Source organism: Toxorhynchites rutilus, chromosome 2 (assembly GCF_029784135.1).
Source record: "Toxorhynchites rutilus septentrionalis strain SRP chromosome 2, ASM2978413v1, whole genome shotgun sequence".
NCBI lineage: Eukaryota > Metazoa > Arthropoda > Insecta > Diptera > Culicidae > Toxorhynchites > Toxorhynchites rutilus.
Genome location: NC_073745.1, coordinates 280,331,629 through 280,341,671, shown reverse-complemented (window position 1 = coordinate 280,341,671; position 10,043 = coordinate 280,331,629).

Genomic DNA, 10,043 nt, shown 5'->3' with positions numbered 1-10,043 from the left:
TTGGTTTGAGATAAGCGCAGATAGCCGGTCGAAAGTGATATGACATCTAAACACGATAATCACAGGTAAAATTCACACTAATTAGTTAGTTTGATACATCTTAAGATTGAACTTGGTTCAGATCGAAAAAGTTCACTCAGTGACCTCAGAGAATCTATGAACACTTGAATTTAGTGTAAATGAGCAGTGGAAAATTACCGACATAGACATCCAGGTTATGAATTTTGGGGTTACTCTTATATATGGTCTCGGGACTTGTTTCAGACATGTCTCCGGAACCTGCAGAATTAGATTCGAAAATCATTCAGTTAAAATTATTATTACTGTGGTTCCAATTATTATACAAAAAAACATATATGGAAATATGAAAAAATATAAAGCGACGTCATTATTGCGTACAAATGGCTGTTACGTTAAAAGGTTTAATTCAATAATTGTTTTCGAACAAGCAAGAATGTGCATCTGTAAAAAAGTAGATTTTGGTCATGTTGGCGCTTACATCAACCATTCATATTTGGACAGTGTATTTACCACCAGATATTAATCAAAAAACAAATGGTTACTCAACGACAGTAGAATGTGATTATAATTATATCAAAAGCTTCATGAGACCACATCAGGTCAAACGAAACCATTCTCCGGGATACTACTGGAACTTTATGACAGTGTGATTTGGGGGCTCAGCAGATTGTTTATCGTTTCGTCTCGGTTTTGTCGAGAGTAAAAACTTCCCTCGAATAAAACATATATAAGAAACACAATCAAACAGCAAAAATCTTGCTTGATTGCTTCTCTGGACAAATAACCTCTCATTTTTATGACCCCAAAAACAACGATAAATCTTATTTCGTCCAATATGCTCATCAGCGGAGGTGATCGATTGGGTCAATGGATTCTTCTCCATGTCCTCTCAGATAGACTCTGACAGCTCGGAAACTTGTTGGATTTATATTGCACAACGGCACCCGTAACTACCAACTAGCGAGAATGTCAAAAAGCAGCAAACAAACAATCGAGCAAGCGCAAAAAAAAACGTTACACACTAATGAAATAACAATAAACTTCCCCTAAGTGCGAAGCAGAACCGATCAGCCGAATGACTGTAATGTGATTGGCAAGCATCCTCTCAACATCGTCACCCACCCCCTAACTGAATCCGCCAACCCAGAGAGTATTGGAAGCAGTCGATTGAATCGTGTAGTAAAAATGATTATGATGGTGATGAGGATAATACGATAAATCAGTGCATCGTATGGGGCGTCAAATTTCCCGAGCCAGAGCTTGTCCCACACGTATGACCAGACAGACACGTCGACGTCGCACCGTCCGCACCTCGCGACTATCATCGGTTGTCCATAAAGGATCTTCTCCCCGGCACCGGACCGCACCTTTGTATTAACAATATTGTAACTTTTGGAGTTCTCCACTCGGGAGACGTGCGTCGTGTGGGATGATGATGCACTTGCCAATGAAACGGGAGAGGGAAAAAAGTTCCTTCTGGAGATGCGAAACATTGATGGCTTGCAGCGACGATCAGAGCAAAAACAACTAGGAAAACCGATACATAAAACATAGTTTTTGGAGTTTGTGCTTGAAATGAAGTCTCTCCAGAAAGTAATTTCGAAAATTCATTTACATGATGTCGAGAAAAAAATAGTTAGGGAATCACAACATCAATAAAATCTAGAAACATCATTGATATACAAAACGTTCTTGGAAAATGTTCTATATATTATGGTCTAAAGATCACGTTTTGATACTGAAAATATACTACATTTCGATAATAATTTTATCCAAAAACTGTTGTAAAAATATTGTTTAGTTACAGTCTCATATTGTGTAACACAAAAATGGCATTGTATCGAAACCTCTTTGCATCACAAATATAAGACAAATATGTCCTCCTGCTTTATGTAAAGGATGCTACGATCAAAATTTGGTCAAATTAGAATGCGTCTCTTCCATCAGGAACTTCACTGTAGTTTCGGCTACCTACCTTCCTGCGATGTTTCACTTACTACGAAATTCTGCAATGTTTGGCTTCAAGCTTCTTCTAATTGAAGCCGAATATCTTTGAATCGGACGAAGCTAAGGAGAGTTAGGCGGATTTGCGTCTCTAGGAACCAAAATCACCCTATTGTCTTCATACCATTTCAAAGTTTCTTTGGCATGCCGACATGAAGCCAAATCTGGCCAAAAGAATGTAAACACATTGTGTTTCCTTATGAATGACAATGCACGCTTTTGTAAGCACCCTTTAATATAAGTTTCAGATTTGTTTCTTCCAGTGGTCTTCGAATGATTTGTTCTTGGCACCACAAAAACAAATCACCTGCCAAACCAGAAACTTCTTTGGGATCTTTGACTTTTATTTGTTTTGAATTTTTCGTTTTTTTTTTTCCAAAATATATATTTTTATCAAGGCTCATATGGCGTTAGCCTGACGGGGCCGGAGTTCAATATTTTGACAGTTTTTCTTATTATCTATGTTAGTAATATGTAACCGATTACTCGCGGTCGGCTCGAGGTTAGTATTACAAGTGTTCTCGTAATTGGGATGTTGCTGTCTCCAATGCTCTGTACGTGTGCCCGACACGGGATACTTCCTATTGGGATGCAGCTGACCATTAATCAGTAACGCCCCCCTAGTATGTACCCCATATCTAGCGTGGTGCGTCTTCTCGACTCGAGGAATCCAGGATAGAATGGTCACTAGCCGGCGCAATCATCAGCTCGTGTAGAGTTGTCATGAGCGGTACAACTTTGGCTCTTGTTGAATCATCAGTGGACTGCACAACCTTTGGCCCGTGTATCTGTAAAGAGTGTGTGTATGTATTGCCGCGACTAAGTAAAAGTTTATAGATCGGATAGGAGGGATATGAAACAGGGACACAACGAAGGAAACATCATTAAACGTTGACATCGGCGTTTCTGAGGAACAGGTATAGATGAAGCAGAAGATCAGGATCATGGCTACCTAAGATATCCCGGACGGGGATATCCGATTATCTGCCTTGTGCTCTCAGTGCTCTAGAGAGCTGAGAGCGAGCAGCATGGAACCGGATACACGACCAGACAACATTCTCGATGTCGTGGTAGCCATCGCCACAATCACACAGATTGTTTGCTGCGAGCCCAATGCGATAGAGATGCGCGTTTAGGTTGTAGTGATTGGACATGAGCCGAGATATCACGCGAATGAAATCACGACCTACATTCAATCCCTTAAACCAAGCACTCGTCGAAATCTTAGGGATAATCGTGTGTAACCAACGACCGAACTCATCTTCACTCCACATGCGCTGCCAACTAACGAGTGTGTCCTGACGAGGAATGTGAAAAAATTCATTATAGGCAATTTGCCTTTCAAAAAGTGTGCCTACTGAAGCGCCCACCTTAGCTAGCGAGTCCGCTTTCTCATTCCCCGGAATCGAGCAATGAGAGGGAACCCATGCTAAGGTAATCTTGAATAATTTTTCGACCAAAACACTCAATAGATGTCTTATTCTTGTTAGGAAATAAGATGAGCGTTTATCAACTTTCATTGAGCGGATTGCCTCTATTGAGCTGAGACTGTCTGAAAAAAAATAAAATAATGGTCGATGGGCAGTGTTTCAATGATCCCTAGAGCATAGTATATCGCACCCATTTCTGCGACATACACGGAACAAGGATCTTTGAGTTTGAAAGAGGCACTGGAATTTTCATTGAAGATGCCGAAGCCAGTGGACCCGTTTATGTATGAACCGTCAGTAAAGAACATTTTATCAGATCCAACTTTCCTATATTTTTCCGAAAATATCGACGGAATAACATTGGAGCGTAGGTGATCTGGTATTCCATGGATTTTTTGTCGCATGGACAGAGAAAAAATTACAGAGGAATTGCAAAAGTATGGGAAGCAAACTTGGTTGGAGATGCCTGGTGAAGGGTGCACGTCGTGGGTAAGGTACTCATGGTATAAAGACATAAAACTTGACTGAGGAGTCAGTTGTAGTAGATTTTCGAAGTTATCAATCACCAATGGATTCATGATCTTGCAACGGATGAGAAATCTGTAGGATAATTCTGTGAACCGAAGAGTAAGCGGGGGTACTCCTGCCAAAACTTCGAGACTCATCGTATGTGTCGAATGCAAACACCCCATTGCTATACGCAAGCAACGATATTGTATTCTCTCCAGCTTGAGAATATGAATCCTGGCAGCTGATCGGAAGCAAAAACTGCCATATTCTAACACTGACAATATCGTTGTTTTGTACAACTGAATGAGGTCTCCTGGATGGGCACCCCACCAGAATTTTTCGTTGACATCTTCCAGTTTCATTCGCTGAATAAAACTCCTGTCCAGGAAGTTAAGAGAAGTCACACAGAACTTTGAATGTCTTCAGGCCTGCACTGTTTTTTATTCGCCGAACTGTTATCTCGCGACAAATCTGTTCTACCGTTATTTTACGGTTAGAAAGTCTAGGATTTCTCTGTAAGCAAGCTTCTACTTTCTTCACAGTTTCTGGATGTTTGAAGCCTTGCTTGCGACCCGAACCTGCTATCCTGTTCAAGTTGTGTTTGAATTTTTTTGGGTTTTGTTGAAATATTCGAATTAGATATTCGCGTATTTTCACTTCTGGTAACATTCTGCTACTAATCACTCACATGTTGATAAAAGTCATATGAGAGATTATCAGAAATTATTTAACGAAAACTCCAATCCGCTCTCAAGTTGCTCCCATATTTTTCGAGATAGAGCCGTTTGAATGTATTTTATTCTGCTTAAGTCCTTATGACCTTCCTGAAGATTAATTATGCATCTGTTTCATTGAGAAATGAACAAAAAATTGGCAAACCACATTTAATCATACATCAAAACATTTTTTTTTAATTTTTCATAATCATGCTATGAATTACTGTACTGTGCAACAGTTGACTAATTTTTTTTCTTTTCATTTTCAGGTATGTTCATTATTGCTGCTATAATTATGAGAGTTAACAGGTAGGTCGATTCTGAGTTGTCTTGTTCGGATTTGGGGTTTTTTTCACTAGTACACCCAACATTATTTTTTAGCACATTTTTTTGACATCCTAAACATTACTTCAAGCGAGCTTCAAAATATCATAAAAAGTGATGTCTACCCATTCTGGATTTGCATTTACTCAAGCGAGAGGCGAGTTTTGGTATAATATAAATATGTCACAGCAATATAAGAGCAATACAGGAGAACAATATAAGAAAATGTCTGCAAATAAGTACGTACCGAAGGTTGCAAACGGTGAGTGACGTCCAAATTGAACCTCAATTGATCTGACAGGAGCCACCATATCGTGTTCCCACGCTGACATTTCCCGCTTGTGTTCCCCTGATTTGTTTCGATCCCTGCTTCTCCTCCTCTAGAGTGGTTTAAATAAGAATATCTAAATAAAAGACGTAGAACCACCGTAATCATTTGTTTGAAGTCACATCTGAATTATGAATATTTTGAATATTTTGAAATATTGCTGAACTAGCTTTATGTAAGTGTGTGAGCGATGAATACAAGTATAGAATTGAATACATGAAATTCAACTCTTTAGAACTTGTTGGTGGCCCTGAAAGAACCGATGGGTATAGCTGAAGTTGATAGTTGATTAATTTTTGTTTTCATGAGAACAATAGACTAGATTTGTGTCCTTATTGCCAGTATATATCTCTTTTTCTAGACATTTATTGCCGTCACATACGATTCTATACTTGTTCCACTCCCATTATCTATTTTTGTGTGGAAGCTATCAGGCGTAGTGGTTAACATCCGTACCATTTACTCTAAAGGTTCAATTCTCATTTCCGACATTCTTCCATTGGAACTGAAGTAAGGCCGTGTCCGAGTGTTGAACCAGTTAAAAAGATATTAACAACGCATGCGTATGATTCAACCGTGCACAAACACTTTTCACCTAACGGTATGAAAATCGATGTACGGTCAATTGAAAATTTCCCTTCTGCCCGTCAGTACAAAAGCTTTCCTATGCTTCTCTCGTGCATATTCTGAGAATGCATCATGAGAGAAAAAAATTGCACTTCTGTAACGGTAACAAAACAGAAAGCACCAGCCATGGAAGCACAATACTAATACAGTGGAACACCGATTATCCGCGAGGCAGTTTATGCGCGAAAGCAAGTTCCATAGTAATTCCATAGAGCGTCCCGATATTCGTCAGTGAGAAGTAGGCACTGACTCTTTTGCTTTGATCATGGCTTTCACATTATCTGTTCACTGGTGTACACGACCATACATATGGATAGTTTAATGATTTCTGTATTGATAACACATAGTTTTCATGATGAAATATTTTTATTTTATGTTTGTACCTCATTCTCAGTCGTTTATCGCGTTATCCGCTATTTCCGTTGTTCGCAGTGACCTAGCCAGACTATTTCGCGGATAATCGAGGTTCTACTGTAATACTTTCACTCCTCTTTTTATTACTATTTTAGAATGCATCGAAATTGTTTAGTGGAATGTGGATAGTTTGCTTATTTTTTGTGTTAAACAGCTGAAAATGATCTATTAGTAAACAAGAAATGCAAATTTTCATTTATAATTTTTATTTTCAAAGAGCGTCATTCCACCTGAAAATTTATTACCATCTACGCTTCACATCAATGGAACACGAAGCTCAATTCCGCAAACGCGAAATGGACCTGAGCTCAAAACGATTGTCATTTTAGAACATTTGGGAATTATTTTTTTTCGAACTTTCGAAAGACTTTCGAAGATTTCATAATTACACATTGAACTACAGAGACGAATACAATAAAATAAAAACGGCAACTTTTGAACAAAGATCAATTTCGTTTGCTCAAATATCGAATGGACTAATCCGAGTTTTCTCTCCGCTACATCTATCTACGGGGAGACACGAATACAACAAAATGAAGACCATCTCTTCTTAGGGTTTTGCACTCACCAACACCATTAATTATTATTTATATAGATAGAAAATCTAGGAATGTTATTCCACCTGAAAATTCAATCCCACTTTCGAACGAAGATCTATTTCGTAAGCACAAACATCTGGAGTAATAACGATTTTCATGATGTAATTGTAGAACATATGGGAATTCAATTTTGCGACCTCCCTAAAATTATTCGATGTTTCTCTCCGCTATATCTATCTACGAGGAGATACGAATACAACAATGTAATGAAGATATGTTGCTATGCTGCTGTGCCTGATTCCGATGTCTGTGTTTTAGGAGAACTTAAAAGATTGAATTTAAACTCTATTTCGTCGGTTGAGAAAGTTCTGGTGTATTGCTTATTTCGTCCTCTCTGAACAGGAGTAGTCATAAACTTGCTGAAGGGTGTTTAATATAAACTAAAAAAAATCAACATATAGGGAAATAAATATGGAAAGGATTTGTGTGCTCCCGTGGCCGAATGCCGGGAGTTCGGGTTTGATTCCCGTTCTGGTCGGGGGATTATTTCGTCAAAGAAACTTCCTCCGACCTGCGCTGAATTACCCGCGTATTCAAGAGCTTGCCACTCAGAATACATTGATGGTGTATTATTCAGCATAGAAACCTGAACTAAGCAGGGGAAAGGGGGGCAGTTTCGCACGGGGGCAGTTTCGGACAGCCCTTCCACCAACAGCTGTCATATGGTTTGACATCTCCTGGTTGATTACTACTTACGAAAACAACACAGTGCTCTTTTTCATACACGTTTTGAAACTTTTAAGCTTGAAGTTGTAAGTATTTCCCTAATTCCTTTGTGAACGATTTAGAAATTTAAGTACACCACCTCAATTAGTATCTAATATGAAATGAAAAAAACATGCATACAACGGGAGAATAAAGGTCTTTTTATTATATAAAATTATGATTTGTCTTCGGATGGTGGTGGGGCACATTCGGACATCGTTCACGGGACACATTCGGACACTGTTCAATACCTCATAAAATTTGTGTCTGATAGTTGTTTACTAACAAACATCAATTTAGTCTGATTATCAGACCTAATGATGGTTCGAAACTCCAAAAAGAAAACCGATAGAACCAGCATCAACGAAAATAAGATGGCAATAGCTATCGAACTAGTTTCGAATAGAACGTTTTCGTGATTCTAGCTCACAGGTGTTCCAACTGGGTCCATTGTCTTTGATAATTTCCCAGCTAACGGTTGCATAACGGTAAAACTGTTTCTCAATGTTCTGGAACATTTGAAAAAGATAGCAAAATAGCAACGTAAACGAATCAATTTCCAAAAATCAAAAATCAATCAAAAAGTCATTGCACTTTGGAAATAAAATATTGCCGAAAAAATTGCACAATTCATGTATCTTTTCCACCTTATGTCACAAATTGCTTACAACCTGCTGGATGTTTCAGTTATGGGCCCTTTCAAGTAAAAGCTCTCAGTTTCCCAGAGCGATTGGCTACTCAACCATCCTGGAAAAACTATTTCTATACACAACCTTTCAGGTATAGTTGCATCGGCTTACAATGCTTCTTTCAATCTGAGTAATATCCGAGCTGGATTCAAAATGACAGGTTGCTATCCATTCTCAAGAAAGGTTGTTTCGGACAAGGATTATGAATGCTCAAATGAATTCACCTACTGCAGCGGAGATAGCAACCGACTCATCGGGTAATACAACAATGCGGCAAAACATTGCGTCTACGGCACAGATAGATTTTACTTTGGCAACCTCGTCCCCGGAAAATGTTGGACCTTTTCCAAAAACTTCACCACTCGAAAACGGGAGAAAGCAAAATCACGAATTTTTACTGACTCTAATACCAAGCAGTTTATTAGAGTCAGTAAAAATACTGATAAACAGAAAAATGCAGAATATGCTGGAAATAAGAGGAAACGGTAATTGTTGATAAACATAAAATTTTAATTTTTTTTTTCGTTGTCCGAAAGCAACACCAGGACTGTCCGAAACTGTCTCACACATGGGGTACATTCGGACAAAAAGGCAATTTTCAAAAATTCGAATAAACCATTCGTAATCGCATCAACGCACACCTCTAACACGCTCATATGATACATTGATATCCAAATGACAGCCAGGATGAATTCAGGATTTTTTTTAAGTTTACAAAAAATATTAAAAATCAAGGAAAAAATAGTGTCCGTATGTGCCACCCTCTCCCCTACTTATAGAATTACGTAAGTAATACTGCGTTGAGACGGCGAAGTTCCTCTAGGAACGTTAGTGCCAATCAAGAAGAAATAAGACGAGACGAAATAAAACGAACGAAATAAATAAATAAGACGGAAATGAAATGATTGGTTATCAGAAAAATATTGATAAACTTATTCCAGGTTCTTGTTTTCCATAATTATGAACATAGCTAGAAAACACGAAAAATGAATTCAAACTAAGAGATTAAAAGCCCGGTACGAAGCCAGTTCGCATTCAATCGTACGCAGTAATCGAAGCATGTGATTGACAAGCGGCTCACTTTTCCCGGTCAAGGCCTTTCCTTGTCAACCGGCTCTTGTGCAGTCCACCCATACACTATATGCACATGCACCGTGCATACGTTTATGCGCGTCCATCGTGGGTGCCCGAGGCGCGAAACAATGTCCAATTACAGTCAACAGGCAGTTTCGTGATTGAAATGTCAATCCCGCGAATCCCACGCATCGAAAAACGCAGTACCGATCAACATGTGGAAATTTTGGAATTTCCTTCCTTGACACCGATGATGGCGATTGTGGCGATGGTAGATGCAATCCACGATCAAACCAGAGTTTTCACCTGCCGCGAATTGCGTAAGCGGTCGCGAGAAACGGAACCGATACGAGCAACCATAAAAGATTTATCCTCATTTTGCGTAAATCAAGTGGTACATTAATTTCCGAAACGAGAACGATTAACACAATATTTATCGGGGGACCGATTGACCGCTCCGCGCTAGGCTCGGAGGTGGTCACTAAGCTAGCGACCAACGCAATTTCCCCGCCTCTTCCAGGGTTGAAGTGATGGGTGTGTTGAGTGGAATTCATCGCCACCGGCAGGGATCCCCCGCGGGTAAGGCTCTGGATCACTGCAGC